The following is a 13,125-nucleotide window of genomic DNA, read 5'->3' as shown; positions in this document are numbered from 1 at the left end:
TAAACTTGGACATCACCAGATGGTCAACACCAAAATCAGATTGATTATATTCTTTGCAGCCAAAGATGGAGAAGCTCTATACAGTCAACAAAAACAAGACCAGGAGCTGACTGTGGCTCAGATCATGAACTCCTTATTACCAAATTGAGACTTAAATTGAAGAAAGTAGGGAAAACTGCTAGACCATACAGGTATGACCTAAATCAAATCCCTTATGATTATACAGTGGAAGTGAGAAATAGATTTAAGGGCCTAGATCTGATAAATAGAGTGCCTGATGAACTATGGAATGAGGTTTGTGACATTGTACAGGAGACAGGGATCAAGACCATCCCCATGGAAAAGAAATGCAAAAAAGCAAAATGGCTGTCTGGGGAGGCCTTACATATAGCTGTTAAAAGAAGAGAGGCGAAAAGCAAAGGATAAAAGGAAAGCTATAAGCATCTGAATGCAGAGTTTCAAAGAATAGCAAGAAGAGATAAGAAAGCCTTCTTCAGTGATCAATGCAAAGAAATAGAGGAAAACAACAGAATGGGAAAGACTAGAGATCTCTTCAAGAAAATTAGAGATGCCAAGGGAACATTTCATGCAAAGATGGGCTCAATAAAGGACAGAAATGGTATGGACCTAACAGAAGCAGAAGATATTAAGAAGAGGTGGCAAGAATACACAGAAGAACTGTACAAAAAAGATCTTCACAACCCAGATAATCATGATGATGTGATCACTAATCTAGAGCCAGACAGCTTGGAAAGTGAAGTTAAGTGGACCTTAGAAAGCATCACTACGAACAAAGCTAGTGGAGGCAATGGAATTCCAGTTGAGCTGTTTCAAATCCTGAAAGATGATGCTGTGAAAGTGCTGCACTCAATATGCCAGCAAGTTTGGAAAACTCAGCAGTGGCCACAGGACTGGACAAGGTCAGTTTTCATTCCAATCCCAAAGAAAGGCAATGCCAAAGAATGCTCAAACTACCGCACAACTTCACTCATCTCATACACTAGTAAAGTAATGCTCAAAATTCTCTAAGCCAGGCTTCAGCAATACGTGAACCGTGAACTTCCAGATGTTCAAGCCGGTTTTAGAAAAGGCAGAGGAACCGGAGATCAAATTGCCAACATCTGCTGGATCATGGATAAAGCAAGAGAGTTCCAGAAACACATCTATGTCTGCTTTATTGACTATGCCAAAGCCTTTGACTGTGTGGATCACAATAAACTGTGGAAAATTCTTCAAGAGATGGGAATACCAGACCACCTAACCTGCTTCTTGAGAAATCTGTATGCAGGTCAGGAAGCAACAGTTAGAACTGGACATGGAACAACAGACTGGTTCCAAATAGGAAAAGGAGTACGTCAAGGCTGTATATTCTCACCCTGCTTATTTAACTTATATGCAGAGTACATCATGAGAAACGCTGGGCTGGAAGAAACACAAGCTGGAATCAAAATTGCCGGGAGAAATATCAATCACCTCAGATATGCAGATGACACCACCCTTATGGCAGAAAGTGAAGAGGAACTAAAAAGCCTCTTGATGAAAGTGAAAGGGGAGAGCGAAAAAGCTGGCTTAAAGCTCAACATTCAGAAAACTAAGATCATGGCATCCAGTCCCATCACTTCATGGGAAATAGATGGGGAAACAGTGGAAACAGTGTCAGACTTTATTTTTGCGGGCTCCAAATCACTGCAGATGGTGACTGTAGCCACGAAATTAAAAGACACTTACTCCTTGGAAGAAAAGTTATGACCAACCTAGATAGTATATTTAAAAGCAGAGACATTACTTTGCTGACTAAGGTCCTTCTAGTCAAGGCTATGGTTTTTCCTGTGGTCATGTATGGATGTGAGAGTTGGACTGTGAAGAAGGCTGAGTGCCAAAGAATTGATGCGTTTGAACTGTGGTGTTGGAGAAGACTCTTGAGAGTCCCTTGGACTGCAAGGAGATCCAACCAGTCCATTCTGAAGGAGATCAACCCTGGGATTTCTTTGGAAGGAATGATGCTAAAGCTGAAACTCCAGTACTTTGGCCACCTCATGCGAAGAGTTGACTCATTGGAAAAGACTCTGATGCTGGGAGGGATTGGGGGCAGGAGGAGAAGGGGACAACCGAGCATGAGATGGCTGGATGGCATCACGGACTTGCTGGACATGAGTCTGAGTGAACTCCGGGAGTTGGTGATGGACAGGGAGGCCTGGCGTGCTGCGATTCATGGGGTTGCAAAGAGTAGGACACGATTGAGCGACTGAACTGAACTGAACTGAGCTGAGCGCAAAGAAATCACTAGAAATCACTGGGAAGAAATGCACCACTGTATCATGACTTTGCCCAAAGTTTTTATCTGGTTAAATTTACTATATTTCCTAGCATCCCTAAACTGATGCAGTGTCTAATTCAATCTCTTTAAAAAGGAGCATTTCTGAATGGCTAAACTTAAAGTAGCAGGAATTATGGATAAGTCTCGCTTTTGAATTCTTAGATGAATTAGAAATTCCCTCATGAATAGACAAGAGCCTTAAGGTATGGCAATTTCAAAATTGTCCCCTCAGAACCCTCTGACCTGTAGAACATACACATTCATACAAATCAGTGTTGAAAAGTTAAATCTGCAGAGGATGGCTGAGACAGAACACAAGAAGAAAGAAAAATGAGTTCTGCTAGCCCAGTTTTAGTCACATTTTTGACTATTTACAATAGAGGGAAGTAAGATCACAAAGCACCACCAAATACCAACAATTAGGTCTGCAAAACTCTCAGCAGAGCCGCAGAGCTTTACTGAAGTCACTCGTGTCCTCTCCCCACATCCCCTCCCCATGACTGCCTCATCCAGGCCTCACTGCTTCCACAGGGCAGAGGGGAGCACAGAATCCAAATATTCCAATTACGCATTTATACAGAACTCAGACAAGCAGTGTAAAATCCTCTTAGGAATGTGTGTCAAATACTTAACACTTCTTACTGCTAAAGAGAGTAGGCACACCAATTACAAATGATTTTCTGATTTATAAATTTGCATTTTGCTAAAACAGTAATGAGCCTGCATTTTTCATACCTCCAATCAGCTTTTCTGTAAGTGAGGCCACCAGCTCTTTGAGCTTTGGTTACCACATAAACAACATCCCCTCAAAGCTCTGAGGGAAAATCAACAGCTTTGATCTGGCCTTGTTAGGAAGACATGAAAGCCCGCTGAACAGATCACTGGCGAGGAGATGAATCTGCATTTTGGTATCTCATCCATTAAGGAAATTGGATGAGTTCATTTCCAAGGTTGCATGTACTGAAAACTTTAATTTCTAATTAAGCATTCACTATTTCTCAGTGTATTTCACCATCTAGGTTTATAATAGTCACATTAAAAAATGCATGCCTTTCCACAAACAAGAACAGAGAGCCAGGGGGAAAATAGTTAGAAACCTGTTATTAAAACATACTCTGAAAGCAATGTTGAAAATGCTGGATCTCCTTTCACTTGAGCAGTTACCATTTTCTTCAAATGGTATCTAGATTACATGACCCATTTTTATAAAATGAAAGCTAGGATACCATCATAATTTCAGCCCCACAAGAGCAGGGACTTCATTTTTCTGTAAATGAAGACTTACATGGAAGATGAATAATAAACATGAAGAGATGAGCGGCTCTGGATGAAGCCGTTAAGAGCCTTATTCCCACATCATACCCCAAGGGGGCGCCATACAGCTTCCAATGGAGGTGTTTGCTGACTAGGCTCTAAGCGTTTTTGTCCTGAGGCATAGATGTTTTCAGTCCTCCGAGCAGCCAAGGATTTCAGTATGTTGCCTCTGCTGGACTGATTTTATTGGTTTAACCTGAAGTACTTTAGAAATGTTAGTTTTTACCTGCACTGTGATAGGAAGATTGAAAACCACTTAGCACATAACAAACTAGCCAATTAAACCTGAGTAACAGGTGTGGCCTGTTGCCGCTGACAGAACCTTAGCATGGACCTTAGAGCACAGGTGACTGTAGGACCACCCACCTGAATTTGCCAGCCAGCCTGCCCCACAGGGCCGAATAAACTGAACTGCTCAGTTCAATTGCTTACTTTTCCCAGGGAGATAAAAACAAAACAAAACAAGAAACCCTTAATTTTCACAGAACATCATTTGGCTTATTGGAATACTTCTGGTTCTTTTTGATAAGCCTTGTCATCTGCATAAGAAAAGGCAGCTACTTTTCTACTTTGTGACTGGAAAGCATGCAACTAGTTCATTAAGGGGGGTGTGGGTGGAAACACCGTAATTTGGGTAGAAGTAATAGAAACTGGAGACAAGGTCTTGATATACACCACTTGAGCTGGGTATCTTTCATCAGAAGACCTGCCCTGTCAGATCAGACTTTCAGAAGTTTCAGATTAGTCTATTCAGAGTTGAGATTGTGCTAAGCACTTTATAAACATGATATGAAGTTCTCATAAGTAAAATATATATATATATATATATGTTAGACACTGAAAAAACTGGAGTTCACAGGACGAAGTGACAAAATTCGATTTATTCCAGGTGACCTCGAAGTCCTAACAGATAAGACACCTGGTTGGTTGCTCCATTCCAGTCGCTTACTGTGGGCCTCTCACTAAACGCACACACACATACCCTTCCCCATCAGGATTCTGAGCTCTGTGAAAGGACAGTAAATGTAGATGCAAGGTCCCCAGATGACTTTGCTGTGTAGACTGAAGACCAAAGTGAAGAGCTGCCTGTTTACCAACTAGGGCAGACTAATCCTTAAGTCCATCTTCAAGCATTCGTGCATGTTCAGACGCTCAATCATGACCAATCCTGCATGACCTCATGGACTGCAGCCCGCCAAGCTCCTCTGTCCATGGGATTTCCCAGGCTAGGAATACTGCAGTGAGTTATTATTTCCTCTCCCAGAGGATCTTCCGACCCAGAGATCAAACCCACGTCTCTCGAGTCTCCCGCATCGCAGGTGGATTCTTTACCAAGAGGGGCAGCCTAATATCAATAATCAGAATCAGACCTAGTTATAACAGCTAACAGTTTCGGAAGCAGGCAAAATTCTCCCACTTCCTTTTTCAATATTATCATCAGATGACTCCATACAATGTATTGGGTGAAGACAGTTTCCTAGAATTTCAAAATTAAAACAAACTGAATGACAGGAGTTATTTTTCCCCCACTCTGGTGGCATACTAGATTCACTTTGGGACAATTTTTAAAAATACTGATTCTAGGATTTTAATCAGAGATCAGCTAAATCAGAATTTCCAATGACAGGCCTGAATATCAGTATCTTTTTAAACTTCCCTGATGATTTTAATGTGGAGCTCTGATTTAAGAACCCCTGTCCTTAAGGCTTTAGAGTGAAGTTCAGCCTGTCATCTGACTATTAGGCAATGCTCCTCTAACTTTAACCTGCACAGAACCACCTGGGAATTCTGGTAAATCACAGATTACGTTCTGGTAGTACCAGCATGAGACTTGAGAGACTCAATTTCTCATACGTATGACGGTGATGATTTGAGGGGCTCATTGAGTAGCGAAGTCTTAGAGCACTTGGTCCTCAAACTTGGCTGCACACGTACCAGGCCTACCTGTCCCATTTCATTTACTTGTATTGCCTACCTCATCCCATGGGCAATCAGGTTTGAGCACTCTGGGTTATGAAATGCCTACTGCTCACTGACTCCAGGTCACCTGGAACAACTAGCAACACCCCAGCAGAGTTGTCTTTAATCAATACATAAAACAAGTAATTGGCCTACTCAATTGTGCTGGTGTATTGTGAGCTGTCCTTCCCCATGGCTGGTATTTAGGAATATTCAAAGCCACAAAGTTAGTGGGAGAGCCTATTAAAACAGGGTTCATTCATTCTAACTTCCAGCTGCAGATTCTTAATCTATCAGTGTAAGGATAATAGAAATAACCTGACACGGTTATGAGATTTGTTAAGTCACAACATCTGTCCAAGTACCTGGCTTTTATTGGGCTTCCCTGGTAGCTCAGTTGGTAAAGAATCCACCCGCAATGCAGGAGACCTGGGTTCGATTCCTGGGTTGGGATAGGCTCCCCTGGAGAAGGGAAAGGCTACCCACTCCAGTATGTTGGCTTGGAGAATTCCATGACTGTATAGTCCATGGGGTCCCAAAGAGTTGGACATGACTGAGTGACTGTTACTTCACTTTTCAAGCTGCTATTCCCACCCATTTTGTACCTATGCCCTTCACAGGTGTTGGGCATGCCCAGTGCAAAGTTGGGCAGCTCTTTTTAGACGACTAAGTTCCTTCAAGGGACAATGAAGCTTGGAGTAAAATGCCCTAACTTGTTAAAGGCCAGAAAATATTACAAATATTAAACCAAACTGTTATATCATGACATATTACAATGCAAGTATATCTTTTGGACTTCCCTGGTGGCTCAGTGGTAAAGAGAGAATGCAGGAGACACGGATTTGATCCCTGGTCCAAGAAGATCCCCTGGAGAAGGAAATGGCAACCCATTCCAGTATTCTTGCCTGGGAAATCCCATGGACAGAGGGGCCTGGCAGGCTACAGTCCGTGAGGTTGCAAAAAGTCGGACACGACTTAGTGACTGAGCAACAACAATTTTATCTATTAAACCAAACCAACCAACTCAAAAGCCAAAGAAACAAATCGTACCAGAAAGAATGAAAATAAAAAGGCTTGAGGCTCTGGACTTAAATCCCATCTGGGGAGAATTAGTCTTCCAGCATTCCCTAATTGAGTTCAGGACTTCATCTTTGTACTAACCACCCTGTGTGGCCTGTTTAGTCTCTCACTAGACTGCATTCCTTCAGAACAACAGCTCTGTCTTCTCGGGACATTCCCCCACAGGGAGGCTTTCACAGGGTAGGTATTCAATAAAGCTGTACCAAAAGAACACATAAACCCATATGGACTCACTCCAGAAAACTCTTGATGACCACAGTTTGCTTGCATTCTATTTCTTATGTGTTAAAATACTTCAAAACCTATTTGGCTGGTCAATCAGTGACAGACAAGGTTTTACCAGATGATGTTAATATAAATAAACCCTATGCACTGGAACATCTTTCCACATTCCAAGTAGCCAAAAACTCAATGGTACAGCGTTTTGTGTACAATTTACATGTTAACAGTGATTGTATGACTAATTTTTCCAGAACTATTTTGCTATTTTGCAAGTTAAGGTGGATTCAAATCATTTAACATCATCCCAAGAATCACTTATAAATTTAGTAGCTCTTCCAATAGAGTAGAATTTTTCAAGGGGTCAAGAGTAGATGCTTAACCTATTTTTGAGAAGTTTCAACCATCCAGGCTGATCTTAATACTCTTCAGCAAAATTTACGAATTCACAGAATCTACTCCAATATCTAAAATAAAAACCTATGAAGTGTTTCACAAAACTGAGCGACAAGCTCTCGTTCATTTGTTCTTTTTAAAAAAAATTCTCAACCAATGCATTCAATCTAAAGTCTCTAAGCTGGTCCAGACATCCCTTAAAGATATATATTTTTTTTTTAATGAATGCCCTTATGCCTTATTACAATCACTGGATTTCTCTTTTATGTTTGTCAAAGAAAAAGAAACGAGGTTAACATTTATTGGTCATGCCTTTATAACTGTGTTTGCATTTTCTAAGATGTGTCCTTTGAAATTATAAAGGGCATCCTTGACTGAACCAATACAATGATTCATCTTCTAAGAATCCATTTAACACTTGAGGGCAATCAACCATACTGTGTTTCTGTGGCTTGTATTTGTAAAACTTCTGAGGCTCCTTTTGGCAACCTGGTCAGTCTTATTTTAAATGAAGGTTTCCAGGAAAGTACATCTAGATATGATGAAAGGGTAGATGTTTTTGGTTATCTCATCCAACTCCATTTCCTATACAGGAGAACCTAGAGTTGTCTCAGAAAGGCTTGTGGAAGGCTGGCACAGAGAGAAGACAAGGACCAGAGCCCCATCCCGCCATCCTCTCCATTAAATCCATCACACCTGTCTGCTGGGAGGTATGCCCTCCTTGGAGCGCTTGTACTCCTCCAGGTCTGGCTGGCCGTGCCACATCTTCAAGGCACCCAGACCACTTCTCAGCCTTGTTTGTGCAGCCAATAACCTCGAGTAATGAGGCTTAACAGCTCTTTTTGGACAAAGAGCAGGCTTGCTTACTGTCTGCTATAAAAGTTCAGTGTAAATCCACTGAGTGCATGGAATTCATCTGGCACCTCCTGCATCACCTCGGGGGACTGAGGCGCAAAGAGAACCAAAGCGAGTATGCTACTGATCACACTGCTCTGTGTCTGAGCCAGGAATGCCATGTCTTCTGCCAGCACCCGTGAAATAGGAGCACTCTTATTTACCAGCTTTTAAGAAGTGTACAATCAAATCCCAAGCCTGACACTAATTTCAGCTTGAAAATTCAAGTTTACAGTTATTATAGCAAGTGATTTAATTAGATTTATTCAGAACAGCTGAGATTAGTCAATATAGAAAGAAAATAAGGGTGACAGTATACATGCATTCCCATTCCTCTAAAAAGTTTTATGCTAATTTTGGCCCTAATCATGTCACCAAACACTTTTTTCTCAAAGCTAACTAAAATATTCAGGTATTTATGAGGCAGATTTAGTTTTAGCTACATACAGTCATTTTGTAAGTAAAATATGCAGAAAGTAGTATGTCAAAGTAATATTCACCACAGATACATTAAGCTTCTATTTAGATCTGAAAAATCTGAATATAGAGGTTGAGTGAGTTGACAAAATTTCTAAGAAAATTACTTTTTTGAATGCACAGCTAAATCAATTTAGTTAATATTTAAAAGAAGATTAAAGAGAGCAAGATGGTTGGCATACAATGGAACTCTTTCTCTTTCTCAATGAACTCTCTAAAGAAGTAAATATTTTAAAATATTTAGTTTTCACAGAAGCTATTTATAGCATAGATAAATTTGTCTATATACATTAAAACAACAACATCAACAACTTGGGAAAAAAGAATTCCCATTTGGCACCCATGCTTCCTGCATCACCATGACTTGCTCAGAGAGGCTTCTCTAGCCTGACACCTGGCTCTCAAGACAAGAGGGAATACAGTGGAGTAGTTAGGACACTTGAAGCAGTTTCTAAATTCCAGGCTAAAATCTGCATTTTAAAGTCTCAGCCTTCTCACTTCAAACCAAACTGAATGACTTTGGGCAAGTTACTTATTCAGTTAGTTCTTCAGTTACATCATTGGGCTGTTAATGAGGAATGAGTTAACAGATATTGAAGACGTAGGTACCTGGCACATTTCCAAGTATGATGGACACTCAAATGTTAAATGTGATTCACTTTAAAAATCTGAAGTATAGAATGTAGACCCTTACCCATGGTGTAGTTCATCCAATCTCTCCATCATAACCATAAGACACTTGCCCCAAGTGTTAAAGGTTTTAAGAATGAAGCTGGGTCTGCCATTTCAAAGCTTTCCATTATACAACATACTATTATGTAAATACCCAAATACATGTGTTTATGCCTTTATGCTTTAAATGCATTCTCCAGTATTTAAAGGAAATCCTCCATTCTTCTCTTTCCTGCCAACATGCCCAACCTTTTTTAATATGGAAAGAAAGATATGTGATAGACACACACAGAGAACGTTACATCTAAACCATGCTGTCTATCTGCAGGAATGAATTATTGAAATCCAATATGGACCTCATAGGACAAAGAATATTTAAGTTTTGCCAAATTCCCCCAAAGCAAAAAAGCACTTACTGTATATGAACAGTATAACCAAAAAGATGCTAACTTTGAGTAACAGCTAACAGTTTACACCTTCTTTGTATGTTTCTGTATTCTTTCCAAGGTCTTAATTTCTTGGAAAAATCCCCACATTTCCAACACTTACACAGCATTCCACATTTTTAGTTGGGGCTGCCAAACAGGCTATTTTGTGAAAGCACAATATGCATTTTCCAGAAGCCCAATTCAAAGCCGCATGTATCCAAAATACATTAACAATGAGTATTTGTGTATTAACCATAGGTTCTGAGACACATCACTTTTCATTTCTTCCATTTACTGTCTCAAGTGGGAGGAACAACTTAACAAGAAAACAGCTGCGAAAACAATGAACAAATCTGAAGCCAAGGGACTTTTACAGTTGAGCAGTGAAATATACTGTGCAACCAACAATTATATCAAGAAATGAAGCCTCATATATGACAGGTATGCTCTAAGAAATATGCACTATTTTCTGCAATGAAAAATACAAAAAGCTAACCATACAATGGAAAATGCTATATAATTAACACAACGGACATACACTTTCCCTTCCACCCCACTATTCTGGAAACAAACTAATAGAAGCTAATGGGAACGTAGAGATTTATATTTATTCTCTTGAAATTCCCACTTGGATCCTTCCTCTTTTTCCTTCCTATAAACATGATTGCAAATCAAACAAACACACACACACACACACAAACAAGTATATTAGTTTTCTACTGCTGGATAACAAATTATGCCTAATTTAGCAGCTTAAAACAAGAGAAGCTTATTAACTCACAGTTCTGTAGAAGTCCTGGCACAGCCTGGGAGCCATCTCTGAGACTCAGAGTCGCACTAGGCAGAAATCAAGATGGTAGGGGTCTTGCCTGCATTCTTACTTGGGGTCTGAGGAAAACCTTGCTTGCAAATTCACTCAGGTTGTTTGCTAAACTGGGTTCCTTGTGCTTGTGCAACAGAGGTCCCCATTTCCTTGCTGGTCCCCCCAGTCCTTGGCTTTGTAATCAGCAATAGAGAATCTCCTTCCACTGGGACCCCTCTCACATGCTGAATCACTTTTGCCAGGAACAGTCCAGCCCCTTTTACAAGCTCACCTGATTCAATCAAGAACACAAAGGCAGTCTCCCTATGTTAAGGTGAACTGATTTGAAACCTTAATTACTTGAGCAAGCTTTTTATAGCTGAACAGGGATTAATTAGTATTCACCTGTCAGGGAGAAGGTGTATATACAACCAGAGTGGGAACCTTGGGGTTCAGTTCAAAATTCTGTTTCCTACAACATGCAAATCAGGACAATAATAATCTCTTCAGTAGGAATTAACAGGTTATTTTACTTGAACAACATTTGGGGCTTTAATGTCTTCTAAAAGTCAATTTCTGTTAAGATGTCTGCTATTTAAGCTTAAAAGATAAAGAAAAGCAACAAGAATTCTAAAAGCCAATTGCAATTATTTTATAAATCCATTTCCATCATATCAAAGTAATTGATATAGCTAATCATGGTATCTTATGGTGATTTTTCAGTTATTTTTAATCAAGAGTTGTTTAGTTGCTGAGTTGTGCCTAACTCTGTGACTCATGGACCAAGGCTCCTCTGTCCATGGGATTTCCCAACAAGAAAGACTGGAACGAGTTACCCTTTCCTACTTTGGGGGATCTTCCTGACCCAGGGATCGAACTTGCATCTCTTGCATTGGCAGATGGATTCTTTACCACTGAGCCACCTTAAACAGTGAAAATAATGCGCCATGGAGGATTAAGTGACATTAAGGATTTCAGAATATGAATTTGTAGTTATTTGATGATGAATATAATGAAAACATTATATTTCATTATAATATGAATGAAAATTCATATTATTTTCAAAATATGAAAGAAAATTCATATTATTTTCATAATATGAAAATATGATTTTCCCATTATCAGCCATTTTCCTGAATTAATTATAAACCATCAAGAAAGAAGGGCAAGATTGAAGAAAAGGCAGGGAAAGGTCTCAGCACTAGAAGCAGCCCTTGAGCTCAGCATTGTAAACGGTGTACAGCTTTACAAACTCTAAAACAGAGCCTCTCTATTGTTCTCCCCCTTTCCTTCTGATAATCTTTAGAATTATCAACTACTGTGAGGAAGTCCAGGTTGTAGAATTTTACAGCTGAAATGGACCTGCAAGATCACGATCTTTAAACCTTCACCCAGATCTAGAGTCATATCTACCAAAATAACAACTTTTAAACAGAGAAAATATTCTTAATTAGAGAAATATGGTAATTAAATGGATATTATAGGGTATCTGGTTTCCTGGTTAAAACAAGTTGTCACTTTCGTTTATTTTCAATTTTACAAATATTTTATGTTTTAAAGTTTCTCCATATATTTCAATAAATGATGTGTCTTGATCCTGTTTCTACCCTCCTTGCAATTCAATATACTGGACTCTTCTTTAGCTCAAGGTCTTTATTTACATCAGTTAAAAGAATTCTGTTACCCTACAAAATTGCAGACACTTCCAATTCCAAGACTAATGTATTAAAATTAATTCAGGTTTCCTACAATAATAAGGCCTTGTCACCTTGCTTGCATGATCAGCAAAGAAGGCAGAATTCAAAATTATATTACTCTAAATATTACTTTAATGCTTTATTCACATTCTTGAACCTATGACATAATTCAATTCACATTTACTGAGAAGTTATGATATATCTGATTTTGTACCAGACTCTAAGCTTCTATGGGCATCTTTGTATCTTTAGCACATAGAACAATATTTAGATGTACTCAAAATAAGCTTTCAGAATAAGTATAGAATAAATGCATAGGTCTTGCTTTCCAGGAGCTTAGAATCTAGTGGAAAAGATGGGTTTTAGCCCAGTGAAACCCATTTCAGACTTCTTACCTACTGGCCTGGAAGATGCCACTTTATTATTATTTGTGTTTTAAACCTTAGTTTGTGGTAATTTAATACAGACATAGGAGATTGACTCAAGGTCACAGAATTGTTTTCAGCTGTGAAAAGGTTTCACTGGGGTGGTGTTCCAAGGGAAAGGAACAGCCAGGGCGCCACGGAGGAAAACAGGTGAGTTAGTTAAATCCTTGCTCCTTATAAAGTATGGTCCCTTTTGAGCAGTGCTGATGGAAAAACTGGCTCTTTCTTGGAAATGTGAAATGTCAGGCACACAAGTTAGACCTACTGAACCAGAGTCAGCATTTTAACAAGATCCCCGGGTGACTTGCATCATATTAGAGTTTGAGGAGCACTAGGTCAAACATGTAGAAATCTTTGATTCTTCTTTTTTGACACACAAGTTTGCTGAGAAAAACAATTAAACATAATCATAAGAAGAATGCTATATTGCTTTTGTTACACTGTT

The sequence above is a fragment of the Capra hircus genome, chromosome 7 (genome assembly GCF_001704415.2).
Source record: "Capra hircus breed San Clemente chromosome 7, ASM170441v1, whole genome shotgun sequence".
Classification (NCBI taxonomy): domain Eukaryota; kingdom Metazoa; phylum Chordata; class Mammalia; order Artiodactyla; family Bovidae; genus Capra; species Capra hircus.
Note: the sequence above shows the minus strand (reverse complement) of the source record.